Raw genomic sequence first — 19,573 nt, forward strand, 5'->3', positions numbered from 1 at the left:
CAAAAAATGCCACTGATTACGTATTTGTTTATATGTTCAGATGTGCTAACAAAACTAATGTGGTTCCATTTAAAAAAACGTAGGTTTGTGTTAAAAAACATACTTCCGTGAATTTTTGTATGGTTTGTGTTAAACAATTATACTAGCCCTCTCCTCACGTTCGGTCTGTGGAATCGGTTCGTCAGCATTTGATGTGGTTTACGAAATATATCCAGCGGTAACGTTAGGTGACTCACCCTGTATATGTGTTTAACACTATGTGAGATGGTGAGGTCGACACTGTAACCACAAACAACGTTAATAACTCCTTTTTTCAGTCGCTTCAGTCTGAAACCGCGCGACCGCTACAGTCGCAGGTTCGAACCCTGCCTCGGGCATGGATGTGTGTGATGTCCTTAGTTTAGTTAGGTTTAATTAGTTCTAAGTTCTAGGGGACTGATGACATCAGATGTTAAGTCCCATAGTGCTCAGAGCCATTTGAACCGGCCTTATTTCAGAGATTGCTAATATACTTACTGCCGCAGTATTACGTAATTGGAAGAAGAGAATAATCTCCTTGAAAGCACTAGTACAGTATTTTGCGTATAACTCTCCAGAGGGTGCGAGTGGCGCGAGCGGCTCTGAGTGGAGAGGAAGCCCCGTTCCCGTGTGTGGTCGGCATTTCCTTTCAGTGGCGGCCAGGATTGGCCGCCCTCAGCGGACGGCGGGCCCGCCAGAGGCCGCGGTGAGTAGGGCGGCGCGCCGTCCATTCAGGGGCCGAGGCCGAGGGCAAGGGCGGCTGAAAGGCTTTCTAGCGGCCCGGAGAGGTATTCTGGCGCCAGCGGGGGAGCACGCATGTGGCAGGGGAGGCTGCCTCAAACACTTCCTCCTGCTTTCTGATCACAAAGCAGCTTATTTCCAGTCCCTCACCAGTCTCCATATTCACACACTTTTTTCTTTTTAAATTTAGTCTCAGGCCAGGCAACTAGCACACTACTTTACGAAGGTCTCAGTGACCTTTTTGTAAGCACTCATCTGCATCCAAACGATTGCTGTACAGTTTGCACCTAAGTGTTGGGAAGGGGTTTCATAGACCACTTTCACACCTTTTCTCGATTGTTCCACTATCCAATACCACGCGGGCAAAATGAAAACCTAAATCTTTCAGACTGACTCTGATTACTCCACTTTATTATAAATCATATCTTCTTACGTAAGCGGGAGTAAAAAAGAAAACTTGGCATTCTGAGAAGGATGTTGTGGCTCAAATTTCCTTCAAAGATACATGATAACGAAAAACGCCTTTGTTTTAAAGAGTGCCACGCTAACTACCCTGTCATATCCGTGACAGTTTGTCAGCTATTTCGCGATAATACACAACGAACTGCACTTCTCTGAACTTCTTTCACGTCTTCAATAAAATTCTTCAGGGTATCAGACCGCATCGTCATAATTTAAAATGCGCCAACGTTTCGGCCAGCGTTGCAGCTAGCCTTCATCAGGGCCTTACGTTAACTGCTAAATGAACACACTTGATTCCTTAAATAGCTGCACGAGAAAACCGTGTCGTTACTTGATTGGCTGTAAAGGGAGGAGGAGGAGGGGTGAAAGGTATGCTTTATTGGTGTTTCCTTTATTATCTGTCATTGGCTGAAATAGCTGTTTTCTATTGGTCTTTATATTAATCCACCCCTTTGGAGGAGACGGACGAATAGCGAACAGGTGATGGCTGTGACGTCACACTGTTTCCATGCTGTCCAGAAGCCGGCTGCGGCGTCCCATTGCTCTGTGCGCTCGCGACCACTGCGGCTCTCCGCGTGTCTGCATGGGCCGCCACGGCTCTGCCGCCGCTCCGTAGCCCTGCTATTGCAGGCAGCCAAGACCTCGGAAGCTTGTACCCGTCCTCTCTATTCATGTTGGCGGGTCTTTTGGCTATTTCTATCGCCTCTCTAATCTTTCTTTTGAAAGTGAGAGGCTGTTTCGCCAGGACGCGGGCTTCTTGAAAAAATATTGGTTTCCCGCACTTGTCTCGGTGTTCCGCCACTGCTGACTTAGTGTGTTGTTTCAGGCGGATATATCTTTCATGTTCCGAGAGCCTTGTGCTAATCGGACGTCCCGTCTCACCTATGTAGACTAATCCACACGCACAACCAATTTCATACACGCCAGCTGTGTGTAGTTTGTCAACTGCGTCCTTGGTAGAACCGAGCATGTCTGATATTTTGTTTCTGCTTCGGAAAATTGGTTTGATGTCGGCTTTTCGTAGAATTTTGCCAATACGTTCGGTGACCCCTTGTACATATGGTAACACAGCAATGCTCTGTGCCTCCTTCTCCTCTTCCCTATTAATCTTCTCCCTTGTCGACATGGTGCTGTCTATCATCTGCTTCCCATAGCCATTAGTTCCGAAGATGGACCTGAGGCGTTCAAGTTCTGTCTTCAGATGTTCTTCGTCGCTTATCCTGTACGCTCTCTTCGTTAGCGTGTGCAGGGCGGACTTCTTCTGCGTGGGGTGATGGTGGGAGGAGGCGTGAAGGTACCTGTCCGTATTGGTTGGTTTCCTGTACACTTTGTGGCCAAGTTTACCATCAGGTTTTCGATAAACTTCCACGTCGAGAAAAGGCAGCACCCCATTCTTCTCTGTTTCCATTGTAAACTGAATTTTCCTATGCTGTTGGTTAAGGTGCTTGTGGAAGTTCTGTAACTCCTCTTCTCCGTGGGGCCAGATGACGAAAGTATCATCGACATAGCGAAGCCAACAATTTGGGCGTAATGGTGCGGACTGGAGGGCTGTTTCCTCAAATGCCTCCATGAAAATTTCTGCTGCGATAGGCGATAGGGGTGAGCCCATAGCTACACCGTCAGTTTGTTTTTCATGGAGGCATTTGAGGAAACAGCCCTCCAGTCCGCACCATTACGCCCAAATTGTTGGCTTCGCTATGTCGATGATACTTTCGTCATCTGGCCCCACGGAGAAGAGGAGTTACAGAACTTCCACAAGCACCTTAACCAACAGCATAGGAAAATTCAGTTTACAATGGAAACAGAGAAGAATGGGGTGCTGCCTTTTCTCGACGTGGAAGTTTATCGAAAACCTGATGGTAAACTTGGCCACAAAGTGTACAGGAAACCAACCAATACGGACAGGTACCTTCACGCCTCCTCCCACCATCACCCCACGCAGAAGAAGTCCGCCCTGCACACGCTAACGAAGAGAGCGTACAGGATAAGCGACGAAGAACATCTGAAGACAGAACTTGAACGCCTCAGGTCCATCTTCGGAACTAATGGCTATGGGAAGCAGATGATAGACAGCACCATGTCGACAAGGGAGAAGATTAATAGGGAAGAGGAGAAGGAGGCACAGAGCATTGCTGTGTTACCATATGTACAAGGGGTCACCGAACGTATTGGCAAAATTCTACGAAAAGCCGACATCAAACCAATTTTCCGAAGCAGAAACAAAATATCAGACATGCTCGGTTCTACCAAGGACGCAGTTGACAAACTACACACAGCTGGCGTGTATGAAATTGGTTGTGCGTGTGGATTAGTCTACATAGGTGAGACGGGACGTCCGATTAGCACAAGGCTCTCGGAACATGAAAGATATATCCGCCTGAAACAACACACTAAGTCAGCAGTGGCGGAACACCGAGACAAGTGCGGGAAACCAATATTTTTTCAAGAAGCCCGCGTCCTGGCGAAACAGCCTCTCACTTTCAAAAGAAAGATTAGAGAGGCGATAGAAATAGCCAAAAGACCCGCCAACATGAATAGAGAGGACGGGTACAAGCTTCCGAGGTCTTGGCTGCCTGCAATAGCAGGGCTACGGAGCGGCGGCAGAGCCGTGGCGGCCCATGCAGACACGCGGAGAGCCGCAGTGGTCGCGAGCGCACAGAGCAATGGGACGCCGCAGCCGGCTTCTGGACAGCATGGAAACAGTGTGACGTCACAGCCATCACCTGTTCGCTATTCGTCCGTCTCCTCCAATGGGGTGGATTAATATAAAGACCAATAGAAAACAGCTATTTCAGCCAATGACAGATAATAAAGGAAACACCAATAAAGCATACCTTTCACCCCTCCTCCTCCTCCCTTTACAGCCAATCAAGTAACGACACGGTTTTCTCGTGCAGCTATTTAAGGAATCAAGTGTGTTCATTTAGCAGTTAACGTAAGGCCCTGATGAAGGCTAGCTGCAACGCTGGCCGAAACGTTGGCGCATTTTAAATTATGACGATGCGGTCTGATACCCTGAAGAATTTTATTGAAGAAGACAACGGCCGCGGAAGCCTACGCTTACACTTCTTTCACGTCCTCCGTCAATCTCACCTGCTTAGGACCCCATACTGTGCAGCAGTAATTCAGAATAAGATGGACAAGTATGTTTTATAGGCAGTCTCTCTAGTTCACCTGTTGCACCTTTCAAGTGGCATATCAGTAGAATGCAATTTTTGGTTCGCCTTCCCCACAACATTTACTATGTGATGTTCCCAATTTAAACGCTACAGTCGCAGGTTCGAATCGTGCCTCGGGCATGGATGTGTGTGATGTCCTTAGGTTAGTTAGGTTTAACTAGTTCTAACTTCTAGGGGACTGATGACCTCAGAAGTTAAGTCCCATAGTGCTCAGAGCCATTTGAACAATTTTTGAACCCAATTTAAACTGTTCGTAATTTTAATCCATATACATTTAATTGAATCGACGAACTTTAAATTTGTGTGATTTACCGTATATTGGAAATTTAACTTATTGCGTTTGGTACTCTTGCGGATGACCTCACACTTTTCATTATTTAGGGTTATTTACCACTTTTCGTATCATTCAGTTATCTCGTCTAACCATGTTGCAGTTAGTTTTCATTCTCTAAGAACTGAACTAGACGATAAAAGACGGCATCATCTGCAAACAACGTAACAGCGCCAATCACTGTCTCATACGAGGATCGTTCAATAAGTAATGCCCCACTTTTTTTGCTCTGAACATTATAATTGTTAAGAGTCAGAAATTGTCGACAGTATACATCAACATGTCTTGTTCATGTCCTATTTTCCGACGTAGTCTCGATCACATTCTATGGCCGTACGCCAACGTTGTGCTGGTAAAAGTTCTTGTCCTGTAGGCGTAGTCATATTTTCATTGCATGAGTGACACTCTCGTCATCTTCAAGGAGTAGAGAATCTTTAAGCTCCAACAATTCAGATGAAATGGTCTTGCATTTCATCTTTGCAGACGCACTTCCAAACTGTCCGACAATTTTAGAGTAAATTGTCGAGCTGTGGTGCGCCGGTGGGCATGAATAATGCCATCCTCACGATTCAGCATGTCTGGAGCAGTGGCTGCGACAGGACGTCCAGAGCGTGGCTGATCATGGAGCTCTGTTTTTGCATTTCCTGAGGCTGTAACTTTCTTTACTCGTCGCCCAACTGTAGTCCTACCAACTGCAGCATCGTCATGCACTGCACGCAAACGTTTATGGATGTTCACCACGGTTTCTTTTTCTGCACACAGGAATTCAATAACAGCACGGTGCTTGTAACGTGAGTCGTGACGCCATTTTGACGCTGAACTACGGCTCTGCCATCCGCCAGAACACTTCGAAAATTCACCGGTGCACAGAACAAACACCAAATGTGAAGCACCAACAAGGACGTTTGTCTATGTATATTGATGGGTTAACAAAAAAATGTGGAGCATTACTTATTGCACGACCCTCGTTGATCGCTTATATATTTGTTTCACTATATGACTTCCCGTAGTTTATTATTAACTGTGACATTTCTGACAGGAAATGACGAAGCCAGCGGCACAACTGAGACATTACTCCATAAGCAAGCACTTTCATTACAAGCCACAGGTGGAGAATGGTGTCAAAAGCCTTATGGAAATCTACAAACATGGAATGATCTTGAGGTCCTCTATCGATTGTACATATTGTTTCGTGTGAATAAAATGTCGGCTGTGTTTCACAAGAATGGTAATCCTTGAATTCTTGCTGGCTATATGTCAATAGATCGCTTTCTTTGAGGAGTTTCATGAGTTGCACATTAATCTTGATTGCTCCATAGAGTCAATATATTTACTTTACCATTTTGATTACATTATTGCATCTAATTACACCATCCAAGGTACCATCATGTTTAAAGGCCATTACAGTGCCCATCACCGATCTTGAGTGAGTCACCTCCACATTACGATTCATCAGCAATACTTTGATGCCATGCAGTTGTAACATGATCCTAGTTCGTCAATATTAATGAATAATAATCAGTATGAAATGAAAACAATAATAATAATAATAATAATAATAATAATAATGGAGAAAATGGTTGCTGTGTGTTTGTAGTAGTCTGACTATAGCGATCGTACTGAGGATATACAGCAACCACAGATATACGTGCAACCAAATAATGGATCTATCATCTACATAAAAGTGCTTGTGCTTTAAAATAACAACTGGCGAGCGTATTTTGGGACCAGTCTTTCTTCCACTTCGCCTGACTAGTAGGAACTGTCGGTGTTTCTTGCGAATGACTTTGCCTTCCGGTTGGAAGAAGTGACATTGATGATTCGAAGGGTTTTTGTGGCTACTACATGATGGTGCTCGAGCCTACTTCGCAGTCAACATCAGGACGCATCCCAGTCGCGTCTTCCCTAGTCGGTGGATCGGACGGAGGGACGGGGGACCAGTTGCATGGCCTGCTCCTTCATCGAATCTCAGTTCGTGCGATTTCTGATTATGGGACGATCTCAGAAGTATCGTGTGTGCAGAGCCGATCCCAGATGTGGAGGCGCTAGAGCAGCGTATTCATGGTGCCTTAGACACTGTTCGGATGCAGCCTGGCCGATGTAAACGTGTGAGACTGAACATATTGCGGCGCGTACACACATGCGTTGAGGCACATGGAAACCATTTTCAGCACATACTGCAACTGTGGTTGCATGTTACAGCGCGTATTAGACCGCAGTATCCTTTCGTCGATCAGTCCCTAGAGTTTGTACACGGTGGAAAAAATCACCCTGTATACATAAGTAGCAGTCCATGCTCAGTTCTACCGTAACATAAATATGTTGAATTAAAATAATTGTACCGCAGGGAACTCGATAATAGCAGTGTTAGGCGAAACGGATTTGTAGTGAAAGTGAAAGAAATAAAAATTAATATCACACAGCAACGGGTCTGAACACTTGTTTTAAATATAATTATCCAGCCATGTACATAAACAAAACTTAAAAATCCATCCAAAAACGTTAATCCATGGTTTTATGTACACCCAACAACTCCATGGTCGCAGCATATGGCTTATCGTGACTCTATCTGATCTTGGACACTGGAAAATGTCAGGATCAATGAATGTCCGTTATTCAGAGAGCCCTTGCTCCCGTCGTGTCACTTAGCTCAGAGAACGTCTCCGAGCTTTGACCTACGACGTGGTAGGAGGTCGAAGAAAGCTCAAGCGTGTGTGGAATTGTTTTGCGCTTTTCAAGTGAACAAGAATGAATCTTTTACGCTATTGCTAGAATTGTCAGTGTGTCGCAAGAGGAAATAATTTCGAAATAGTATAATAAAGTTTTAAAACTGTGTGCGTATAATATTCGTAAGTAAATTAAAGGCATGTTTCATTAAGTCCTTGGAACCCAGAAGACGCCCAAAATTAGCAAACTATTTTTAAGAAAGAAAACACAGAGTACTTGCAACATCTTTGGCACAGGGTATAAGCAGTGGTACGATGTGACCCCACAAGGGCAATATGCAACGTTGATGCATATTAGTTACAGAAGTACAACATAATTTATAGAAAGCATTCTTATTTTGATAATTCACCAAAAGCTACTGTCATTAAAAAGATGAGTTTCGGTTTCTTCCAGAATTGAAATAGATCTTAGTTTTCCCGAAAGCTATGTTGCCCAGAAAAAAAAACTGACGAAGGAGAATTGCTTCGAAAAACGGCTTAATTAATAGATATTAAAGTTTGATCAGTCGTAACGAAGTGTTATTTATTTAAAGTTCAAATTAACACTCACGGAAACAGCCAGTGTAAACATGGTTATGTGTATGTGTATGTGAAATACACGAGCGTTGCTGGATTGGCAATGCTGGGTGTAGAGAAAGGATGGAGTATTACGCTGGCAAATAGCAGCGTTTAGGAAAAAATAGCCTGGGCTTTCTGGGTTACCGGTAGCAGACGGGAAAGACTTGCGCTTTCAATTAAATGTGTTTCCAGTGCTAGGGTAGTGTTAAAAAGCGTGGCGAAAACGTGGTTAGTTAACTTCGTAAATCGGATACGTAATCCAGTGAAGATAGGTAAGTGTGCGTATGTAATCATATTTCTAGCGAAGTTATTCTTTTTCGGTTTTAGTGAATGACTATGTTGCTTTAAGTGTTTGTATGGTTTGATTGCGGCCACTTCCCTGAATGAAAATCTCACTGTATTTCAGTGATACGCCGGCCGTTGTGGCCGTGCGGTTCTAGGCGCTACAGTCTGGAACCGAGCGACCGCTACGGTCGCAGGTTAGAATCCTGCCTCGGGCATGGATGTGTGTCATGTCCTTAGGTTAGTTAGGTTTAAGTAGTTCTAAGTTCTAGGCGACTGATGACCTCAGAAATTAAGTCGCATAGTGCTCAGAGCCATTTGACCCATTTTTCAGTGATACAACCAACGAACAGTGTATCGTCGAAAATAAAGTGATCAGAGATTGTTGTAAAGTGTTGAGGTTCGTAGCCCCTGCCTCCCAGAATTCTGAATATTGAGGATCGGAACATATTGACGGAAATGGAAAGTGTAACACTATCAATACCTTGACTGAACGCTAGCAAACTGATACTTCAGTATTTCCATGTCTGTGGAAGATGGGATATGTTCCCGGAATGAGATTTTCACTTTGCAGTGGAGTGTGCGCTGATATGAAACTTCCTGGCAAATTAAAACTGTGTGCAGGACCGAGACTCGAACTCGGGACCTTTGCCTTTCGAGGGCAAGTGCTCTACCAACTGAGCTACCCAAGCACGACTCACGCCCCGTCATCACAGCTTTACTTCCGCCAGTACCTCGTCTCCTGCCTTCCAAACTTTACAGAAGCTCTCCTCCGAACCATGCAGGACTAGCACTCTCGAAGTAAAGGTCCCGAGTTCGAGTCTCGGTCCGGCACACAGTTTTAATCTGCCAGGAAGTTTCATGGGATATGTTGATTAAAATTTATTTCTTGTGCCAGCTCCTTTTCAGAACAGATTAAGAATGCTGTGCCAACGGCCTTTCCGCAGTGGTAGCACCGGTTCTCCTCAGATCTTCGGAGTTAAGTGCTGTCCGGCTTGGCTAGCACATGAATAGGTGAAGATTCGGGTCTCCATATCTGCATCCAGAGGTGCCTGTCGGCTGAGGATGATACGGCGGTCAGTTACTACCGTTGGTCCTTCCGAGGGCTGTTTGAACGGTGTTTGTTTTGAAGAACATTGTCTCCAGCACTACTGAAACGTTTTAGTTGGAGATCGAAATGCAGCATGCCCAGAGGACGAGCCCGTGCAACTTATTGTCACCCTGCGGACTTTGAGAAAGATGGAGTCAGTGGCTTGAGGGACACATGGAGCATCATTCCTACAGACATTTGGCTGTAGATCAGTAGCTATAGGGCGAATGGTGAGGAGATGGACTCAGGACATCAGTGTGGGATGAAGAAGAGGGTCAGGAACACCAAAATGACTACACCGTGAGACGATCGTAGAACTGTTCGATTGGCTGTGACGAATGGACAGCTGACAACAACTGGAATTCAAGCAGAAGTTACAGGCAGGCAGAGTGTCACAACGAACCATTGGAAACAATACTGGAAGCTGGCATATATCGTGCACCAATGACAACAAAGGATTGCAAAGTGTAGAGCTGAAGTCGGCTGGGACATTGAGTAGCATTCTGTGGTGTTCAGTGATGAGTAGCTCTTCTCTCTGTAGCGGTCAGATTGACTCCAAAGTGTCTGTGGCCCGCCTGGTGATAGATGGCAGGACGGAACGATTCTCGACATCCTTATCTCGCCCACTTCTGGAATACTGGTGCGTAGAGCTACTGGATGTAGCAGCACTGGCCGTGCGGTTCTAGGCGCTACAGTCTGGAGCCGAGCGACCGTTACGTTCGCAGGTTCGAATCCTGCCTCGGGCATGGATGTGTGTGATGTCCTTAGGTTAGTTAGGTTTAATTAGTTCAAAGTTCTAGGCGACTGATGACCTCAGAAGTTAAGTCACATAGTGCTCAGAGCCACTTGAACCACTTGTAACAGCACTGTTTTGGCAAGTATTGAAGGGAGGCTGAATGCTCACCAGTATGCGTCAAGAATAGTAAACTTGTTGTCATACTTATCACGACCGCATGGCATATTCCAGAAGGACAATGCACACGACGAGCTCCTTGGGTAATTAACGATTCCTTAATTGGTGTGACTGATCCCCTGATTGGTCACACATAAAACATGTCTGTGATGCAATGACTAGAGGTAACTTTCAAGTACAAGGTACTACTCCTTCTAAAACTTTTATTTAAATCTTGGAAGGAATCTTGAAGCGTAAGTTTGCTATTCTGTTTGCATTATGGCAGAAGAAATGAAATGTAGCCTTACTATTACTTCCGTTTGACTCTGACCTCGTTCTGCAGAAGGTAATTAATCCCAGAGGATTAGCTGCAATACGATCATGGACTTTTATCCTTGCATCAGAGTATTTAAGGTAGGAATCAAGCAACTAATATAAATTTCGCCTCACTCATGGCCACATTGCATTCAGAGTTGACTGCCTGGGATGATTTTCAAACTTAATCAAGGTCCTAACATTAAACTGCACAGCGGTGAGGTCCCTGTAATATGGCTCGACGACATTGTGAAGTGTACATGTCATAAACACTCATTGTGCGCAAAAACATGATGAGATGAAACTGATCATCTTCATCTTTCGAGGAACAAACCAGACGATGTGGGACTCCATGACGAGGGGGGCCGGGAGGGGGGACGGACAACTGAAAAGCAACTATGATTAAGACTTTCGATATATTACAATCAACGATAATCTCCATGAAACACATGACTTGATTTTAAACTCAAATTAAAACTTATATAGTACCTTACTTATACGAGAGTCCAGCTTAAATAAAATTACAGGGAACACTGGTGTCAACTAATACAGATACAAGGACATAAAAGTTGGGAATCCACGCAAAAAGGGGAACAATTTTGTATTAACATTAGAAAAGACATACATAAACTTGTAACAAAAAAAAGAAATATCTTCTCCATCACCACTGAACCACCTAAGCTAGAGGCTATCCCCACACCAGTAATAGAGGAATAATTTCAAGTCAAGTTATCAGATCAACTAATGCACCAGAAGACTGCAAGCTAATCACTGGAAGCGTTAACTGACTAAACATTGTAAATTTTACCTTGCTTCTACGTAAGGTGGATCACTCGAAATCATCAATCTGTTTATTTCAAAAAATCTGTTTATATCAGTATTGTCCGGCTCGCAGACTGAGGAAAGCACTGCTTTTAACATGTTGACTGCTGCAGGCATAGTGATGTATGTTTCATCGCAAGGCCAGGCCAGGCCACTGCGTCAGGTGTGAGACTGCTGTGACTGCAGGTATGCACGCAGCCCATACAGCGTCAGGGAAAGGCTTTTCTGTGGTTCCAGTTATCACACAGTGTCAGACTAAGGCTTCGCTGTGGGTGCAAGTGGTCACACAGCAACAGGCAAAAGACTTTGCCATAGCTGCAGGCGGCCTCATAACAGTCAACATGTTAAAATAAACACATAGTGGTCTTTAAGTAAAGAAACACCAGTGTTGATGGCTGGTGGTCCACATAGGTATGAGCAAAGGGGGGGGGGGGGGTGCAAATTGAAACATCACACATCAGAATTAATCGCAGAATGAAAGACAGAAATGAGAAACACTCCTGAGCACGTAGTGAAATTAATGAAGCACCTTCCTAACAAAAAACAAGCATCTGTCCTCACTAACCGAAGAATAAAGAATACCAACGTTACGAGGAACGCTCCTTACATCCGCGATCGGACCAAGAGTAAGGTTCCCAGGACTCCAGCCTGTGGCTACTGGCGTGAGGATCCGTTGTTTTAAAGCAGCGGGTGTGGATAGCCACTGGTCAGGGGGAGGAGGAGTGGGAAACGGTATGATTCACAGAGAAGCAACTTTTGTATCTGATCAGATAGGCCAGGCAACGGCGGCTCCTGCAAAGACCAGTTCTTATAGACGGGAGTCAGGGGCTGGATCTCACTGCCAGTAGTTCAGAGAGAAACAAATGGGAGCCCCTCGATTCGAAAATAAGCACGTTGCTAGGCTGCACTGGAGAATTTTGCCAAGGTTTGCAGTACACCACCAGAACGCACCAGAACGTCTCTGTTTCCCTCACTGACAGATTTGACTACATACTCTGATACGTTCATATTTGCAAAATTATTCTTGGATACGGAGCAGGTGAGAGGGTGCTAGTTATTACCAAAAATAAATATGTGTATTATCTTCCCAGCGACCTACAACACACAGAAAAACCATGTGTAGCAGATAAACATGTTTACCAGGCAATATATACAAGAAAAATGAGAGAGTTTAGTCAGCCATCTTTTAACAGTATGTATCAGGTATGACAATAAATTCCTCCGGATGATATGTGAGGCTCTATGTTTCCTGACGCAACGAATACAAATTCTTGTTCATGCTCTTGATATTAATTTGGGCATGAAATACGACTGGAATGGGAGTTTAACCATTTAAACACTCACTAAGTTATTGACATCGCCATATAATTTGATAAGTATCAGACCGGAACATCACGACGTAAGACGTTCCATCTCCGTCAATTTATAATTCTATCACAGAAGCGAGTGGCAGGCTGACAAGTAGCATATTAATTAGTCTTGTGACTGATGTCTCAGTCGGAAGACGGTGTTCGAACAGTTTATAAAGAGGGCAAAGTACAGGCAGGTTACAAATATACATGTAAGAGAGCCCCTCCGCCCCCCCCCCCCCCCTCCCTCCCCATTTGAACGAGAACAGTGAAAACGTGAAATATTATTTTATCTGACCGAGGTTTAACACGCCATGCCTGGATCCCTCGAAGTTATTATTGCTAAATTATGGGCGACTATTGCGAGGCCACTTGTTGGCAGTAGTATAATACTGTTAACGATCTCTACCGTTCTTTACGCATTACGGACTGTTATTATCCGTAATTGGACTTTTATTTTAGGCGGATCGAATAATTGCTGTGCCAGATAATTGCTTAACTCGGAAACTTGCGCAATTTTAAGGGGTTTGAGAAGGGGCGGGGTAACGGAGGGAGGTGTGGAGGAGGAGGAGGAAGCAAGAAAGGAAAGCAACTTTAACATCGAGGTCTAGGACAACACTGAGGCGCTGCAGATTCCATTCGTCCACTGAAATCATCTAGGGAAACCGCACGAAATCTGAATCGGTATCGGCGTAAGGGAATTTGAACGCTTTGTCCCCCGTGTCTGATTTCTATGTCTTAGACACTATCCCTCCGGGGTCGGGCGTTAATTTTGTTGGACAGCCACAGAACGAAGGAACGGCAGATTAGTACTGAAGAAACCATTTCAATAATAGTTTAAATGACCGGTGTGCACCGCGAGATGGATGCCGCCTGGTGACATTGCGGCACGTGACACACCTAGAAAGAATGTGTGCGGGGTAGAGACGAATGGGGAATAATTCCACCGAAAATATGAGCCGGATATGGGGAAATCCACTAACAAAAGCAACTTTGAGAAATGGCAGATTGCTACGGCCCGGCGCCTGGGAACGAGCATCTCGGAAGCGGTAAAGATGGTCAACAGTTCACTTGCTATTGTCATAAGAGTGTATGGCAAGTGGAAGAAGGATGAGAAAACCACAAACGGCTCATCACAGCACTTGTAGGTCGGAACTTCCCCACTCTGTACAGCTAGACAGGCGGCGATCTGTGTCAGGTCCGACGACACAGAGCAATGATGGTGCAAGAAAAAGTGTTTCGATGCACACCCGTCAGTTCACATGGTTGAACATGGGACTCCACATCGGACGACCCCTACCTAGTCCCATGCTAACCCAGCGACGTCGTCAATTGCGGTTAAGAAGAAACTGGATTATTGAGTTTGGAGCGTGGAGCAGTGGAAGCGTGCCGTCTGGCCGGATGAAATTATAGTTCTTGTTCACCAGGTCGACGGTCGTGTCCAGGGAAAGGCGAAGAGCTGCTCGAAACATGAATCGCACCATAGACACAAGCTGGTGGGGACAGTGTTGCGCTTTGGGGGGCACTAATCTGAGTTCTGTGGGACTTATGGTAGAAATCAAAGGTACCATCAGTGGCATATTTCCTGAATGGTTGAAATATGTTGAAGTTACGCAATTTTTAGGAAAGAAAAGAAAAGAAAAACACTTTTACTAGTGTTATCAAAAATTTTAGGAAGGGTAATATATAGTCGGCTTCTTAACCACTTGACAGCAAATAATATACTGCCGAAGTCACAGTTCGAATTTCTAAAGGGTTATGAAATTGAGACGGCTATCTGCACACACAGTGGGATAATAATTCATTAGGCAATAAATTACAGGCAACTGGTGTATTTTGTGATGTGTCACAGGCATTTGGCTGTAAATCGCAATATCCTTTTAAGTAAATTAGAATATTACATTGTAACAGGAAATTCTGCAAAGTGGTTCAAATCCTACATTTCCGACAGAAAACAAAGACTGTCGTTAGGAATGAGACATGTATTAAGCTATGAGGCATTATACAACTGGGAGCTAATTACATGTGGTGTCCCACAAGGTTCCATCCTAGGGCCTTTTCCTTTTTCTTGTCTATATCAATGACTATTCATTAGCATTATCAGAGGCCAAATATTTTTTGTTTGCAGATGATACAAACTCTGCAATAAACAGCAAATCAAGTACAGCCTTAGAAAGACTGATAAATGAAATTGTAACGAAAGGTACATCTAATCTAAACTCTAATCGTGACTGCTGTGGACTACGTGAACATTACTGAGCATCACCTGCACTTTTTCACGCTTGATGTCTTCTCCTACGGCGATGGCATCCTTCAGCAGGATAACTATCCACGTCACAAGGCTACAATCATTCTACAGTGCTTTGAAGAGAACGATAGTGGGCTCATGTTGATGTGTTTGCCACTAAATACATAAGTTTCCTAATCCGACAGTACCTACCTGGATTTGCTATTGAGCGCCAGCTCTGCATTTCCCAATCCACCGATAGTTGCTTGAACTGTGTGTACGCATCTGGCGCCACATATCTCCGAAAACCTACCAAGGACTTTCAAGTCCATGACAAGCTGAACTTAATTAGTGAGTTTCAAAGAGGGTAAATAACACGCTTTTAAGCAGGTAGTATTAATACTTTCACTCACTAGTAAATAAAGAACATGTTGACTCCTAATGGAATTGGTAACGATAAAATTTCTTGAGGACAGTCACTTTATTATTACGAAAACTATACAAAGTAAAAAAAGGCTTCCAAAAAGAATTGGAGGCTTCAGCATCGACAAAAGCTATCTATGACGAACAGTCTGATTAAGTGATGATAAGGCAATGAGATGACTGTTCGACCTCTGACAAAGATGTCGCATTAGTTAAAAAATAAACATGTGAATGAATACAAAAGAAAAATTGCGAACTGAAATCTTAAAACTAAAACCGAAGATATAAATACATATTTTGTACAAAATCACTGTCATTGTCGACATGCACATTATCGAGGCTAATGTCGGAATTAATCTTAGACGCCTTCCAAAGTTGTCACCACTCGGTTTGATAGTTCAGTCTCATACGAGTGGGAGGTACGATGCTGACTGATTACGTAAACACCGGCCTGCCTGCTGAAGTCGTTTATCCGCGCCTGCTGCAGATTCGTTGGTTTTCCTGCGAATTTCCCCTGACCTCAATACCTGCGCCTCTCAATGGCACACCGACTTAAAAATTTATGGCTCGTGAAGTTTGTCAATTATTTCACCTCTGAGGACACAAAGCAAACTTTGAAAGCCCCCGTTCCCTCTCCCCGCTTCAACGACGGCAGCTGACAAGGGAATTCCATAGAGTTTGCTCTGTCAGCGCTTTTCAGAATTCGCAAGCCGCATGGCAAAGGTTAAAGTTCACCTGCACGAACGAAAATAACAAGTGAAAATACATCGGAATCCAGAAAATAATTTAAGTGACCTTAATGCGTCTGCACACTTCTGATTTTTGTATCCTACTCAATTACTGCATCAGTCTGTATGATATCAGATTAAATACACTATGTGATCAAAAGTATCCGGACACCTGGCTGAAAATGAATTACAAGTTCGTGGAGCCCTCCGTCGGTAACGCTGGAATTCAATATGGTGTTGTCCCACCCTTAGCTTTGATGACAGCTTCCAATCTCGCAGGCATACGTTCAGTCAGGTGCTGGAAGGTTTCTTGGGGAATGGCAGCCCATTCTTCACGGAGTGCTGCACTGAGAAGCCGTATCGATGTCGGTAGGTGAAGCCTGGCACGAAGTCGGCGTTCCAAAACATCCCAAAGGTGTTCTATAGGATTCAGGTCAGGACACTGTGCAGGCCAGTCCATTACAGGGATGTTACTGTCGTGACACCACTCCGCCACAGGCCGGCATTATGAACAGGTGCTCAACTGTGTTGAAAGATGCAATCGCCATCCCCGAATTGCTCTTTAACAGTGGGAAGCAAGAAGGTGCTTAAAACATCAGTGTAAGCTTATGCTGTGATAGTGACACGTAAAACAACAAAAGGTGCGAGCCCTCGCCATGAAAAGCACGACCACACCGTAACACCACCGCCTCCGAATTTTACTGTTGGCACTACACACGCGGGCACATGACGTTCACCGGGCATTCGCCATACCCTCACCCTGCCGCGATATCGCCACATTGCCCACCGTGATTCGTCACTCCACACAACGTTTGTCCATTGCTCAATCGTCCAATGTTTACGCTCCTCACACCAAGCGAGGCGTCGTTCGGCATTTACCGGCGTGATGAGTGGCTTATGAGCAGCCGCTCGACCATGAAATGCAAGTTTTCTCACCTCCCGCCTAACTGTCATAGTACTTGCCGTGGATCCTGATGCAGTTTGGAATTCTTGTGTGTTGGTCTGGACAGATGTCTGCCTATTACACATTACGACCCTTTTCAACTGTCGGCTGTCTCTGTCAGTCAACACACAAAGTCGCCCTGTACGCTTTTGTGCTGTACGTGTCCCTTCACGTTTTCACTTCACTATCACATCGGAAACAGTGGACATAGTGATGCTTAGGAGTGTGAAAATCTCGAGTACAGAGGTATGACTCAAGTGACGCCCAATCACCTGACCACGTTCGAAGTCCGTGAGTTCCGCAGAGCGCCCCATTCTGCTCTCTCACGATCCCTAATGACTACTGAGGTCGCTGATATGGAGTACCTGGCAGTAGGTGGCAGCACAATGCACCTAATATGAAAAAAAGTATGTTTATGGTTGTATACGGACACTTTTGATCACATAGTGTATGTGTTCTCAGCGAACTTTTTTTACTCGGAATTCAAAATTGTTCTTAGTTTTTTTTCTCCAACGCGTATAGTAGTTTCATAATGGAATAGTTTTTATTTATTTTGTCTGACATATGAGCCACTATTGACTAAGGTTGTTTCAACTGCTTCTCTTTTCTCCTCTTACGCATTTATATCATTTATAGATGTTTCTCTCTTCTTTACTCTGTGTGAGTGCCTCGAGTCTCTTGGGTTTTTCATGGATACAGTTGGAATCTCACAATTTCTTAATGAGTGGCAGTCGCTCTTCATTGTCTTTTTGAATCTCTATGTACCACGTGCTAACCATTTATAATTACCAAAATGAGTCATCTGTGCTTTTGTCAGTCTTTGGGATTCATCCTTTGGATGTGATTCCGGAAAGCTATTTTTCTTTTGTAATCATGTCTTTCATTATTTCAGTATACGTATAAATTTCTCTATCATGACGTCTTCAGTACTTTTTTTGCCCTTTATCTGGTCTCAAAATTTTTCTTAGTATTTTTCTTTCCGTGATTTACAGTGTTTCTGTCTTTGCCCTTTTTGTTTGGAGTTATACATTCTGCTGCATAAAGTGCTCCAAGGAAAATTGATGTAGGTTAGTTCCAAGTCTAGCGTGATGAGACATCGATTTTTTGTTATACAGGGTGGTCTATTGATAGTGACCGGGCCAAATATCTCACGAAATAAGCGTCAAACGAAAAAACTACAAAGAACGAAACTTGTCTAGCTTGAAGGGGGAACCAGATGGCGCTATGGTTGGCCCGCCAGATGGCGCTGCCATAGGTCAAACGGATATCAACTGCGTTTTTTTTTAAATAGGAAATCCCATTTTTATTACATATTCGTGTAGTACGTGAAGAAATATGAATGTTTTAGTTGGACCACTTTTTTCGCTTTGTGAACGGTTACCGTTGATGACCATGCAGCTTCGCTAGACGTGTTGGGAACGTGGGTCTCACGGGGAGCGTGCAAGGGATAAGTCCCTGCAGTCGCACTATCCTCTGTGCCCTCAGTGGCTCAGATCGATAGGGCGTCTGCCATGTAAGCAGGAGATCCCGGGTTCGAGTCCCGGTCAGGGCACACATTTTCAACATGTCCCCAATGAAGTGTATCACCGCCTGTTTGCAGCTAGGGTGTCCATTTAATTATCATTTCCTTCTAGCGAAGCTGCATAGTTATCAATGGTAACTGTTCTTTCGGGAACAGATACTACCTTCATATATAGCAAGGCATCCTGGGCTTACATTTCAGCAAGATAATGCCTGTCTGCACACGGCGAGAGTTTCTACTGTTTGTCTTCGTGCTTGCCAAAACCTACTTTGGCCAGCAAAGTCGTCGGATCTTCCCCAACTGGGAACATTCGCAGCATCAGCTTGAGTTCCTAAATTTGGATGGACTGACGGGGGTTCGAACCGCCTTCCTACTGAATGTGAGTCCAGTCGCTTAGCACTGTGACAATTTGCTCGGCATCCGTAGTTCAAGTAACCCTAGCTGAAATGTGCTTATCTCTAGCGTCCAGATTCAGTTAGTAGTCATCGGTAAAGTTCCAGCAGGCCTTATACTTCTGCTGTAGAGCAAGACTTTCTACAGATTTATAAATCGTTATTCTATCTATGCTACTCTTCATGATTTCGTTCTCGTTGGTTTAACCTTAAGTTGAGTTGTGTGCCCAGAAACCAGCCCATTTCTATTAAATATATTCTCCAAAGCTTTTACAGTCTCTCGCTCAACGAATTGGTGCAGTGGTTACAGCTCCGAATTACTTGGTATGAGAAAGATTTAAAGGCTCGTCCACTCGTTCAAATGTAGGTCTCCACCGTTTCCGAAAACACTTTAAGTGAAAAGTGGAACGTTTCTTTGGGTAGTATACGATTGGCTTCTTGACACATCCTTGCTGTCCCCAGTTAGGTTTATGTGGTTGTCCCAAATCACATCAGATGAAGAACTGCACAGCTGTCTCAAAAGGACACGATCGAATCCTGATATACACGTCTCCATTCAGAGATAATGCTCAG

General features: G+C 44.3%; 1 protein-coding gene and 1 non-coding gene across 2 annotated transcripts in view; both read right to left on the minus strand.

Annotated features, from left to right (window-relative positions):
• The window catches only part of LOC124799041 (multiple C2 and transmembrane domain-containing protein-like), a 377,532-nt gene that overhangs the window by 22,869 nt on the left and 335,090 nt on the right, over positions 1-19,573 (minus strand). The gene's annotated exons all lie outside the window — the stretch shown is intronic.
• Trnas-cga lies at positions 8,915-8,991 on the minus strand. Its single transcript has one exon. It is a non-coding gene; the product is annotated as a tRNA-Ser (tRNA).

The sequence above is a fragment of the Schistocerca piceifrons genome, chromosome 5 (genome assembly GCF_021461385.2).
Source record: "Schistocerca piceifrons isolate TAMUIC-IGC-003096 chromosome 5, iqSchPice1.1, whole genome shotgun sequence".
In the NCBI taxonomy this organism is placed as follows: domain Eukaryota; kingdom Metazoa; phylum Arthropoda; class Insecta; order Orthoptera; family Acrididae; genus Schistocerca; species Schistocerca piceifrons.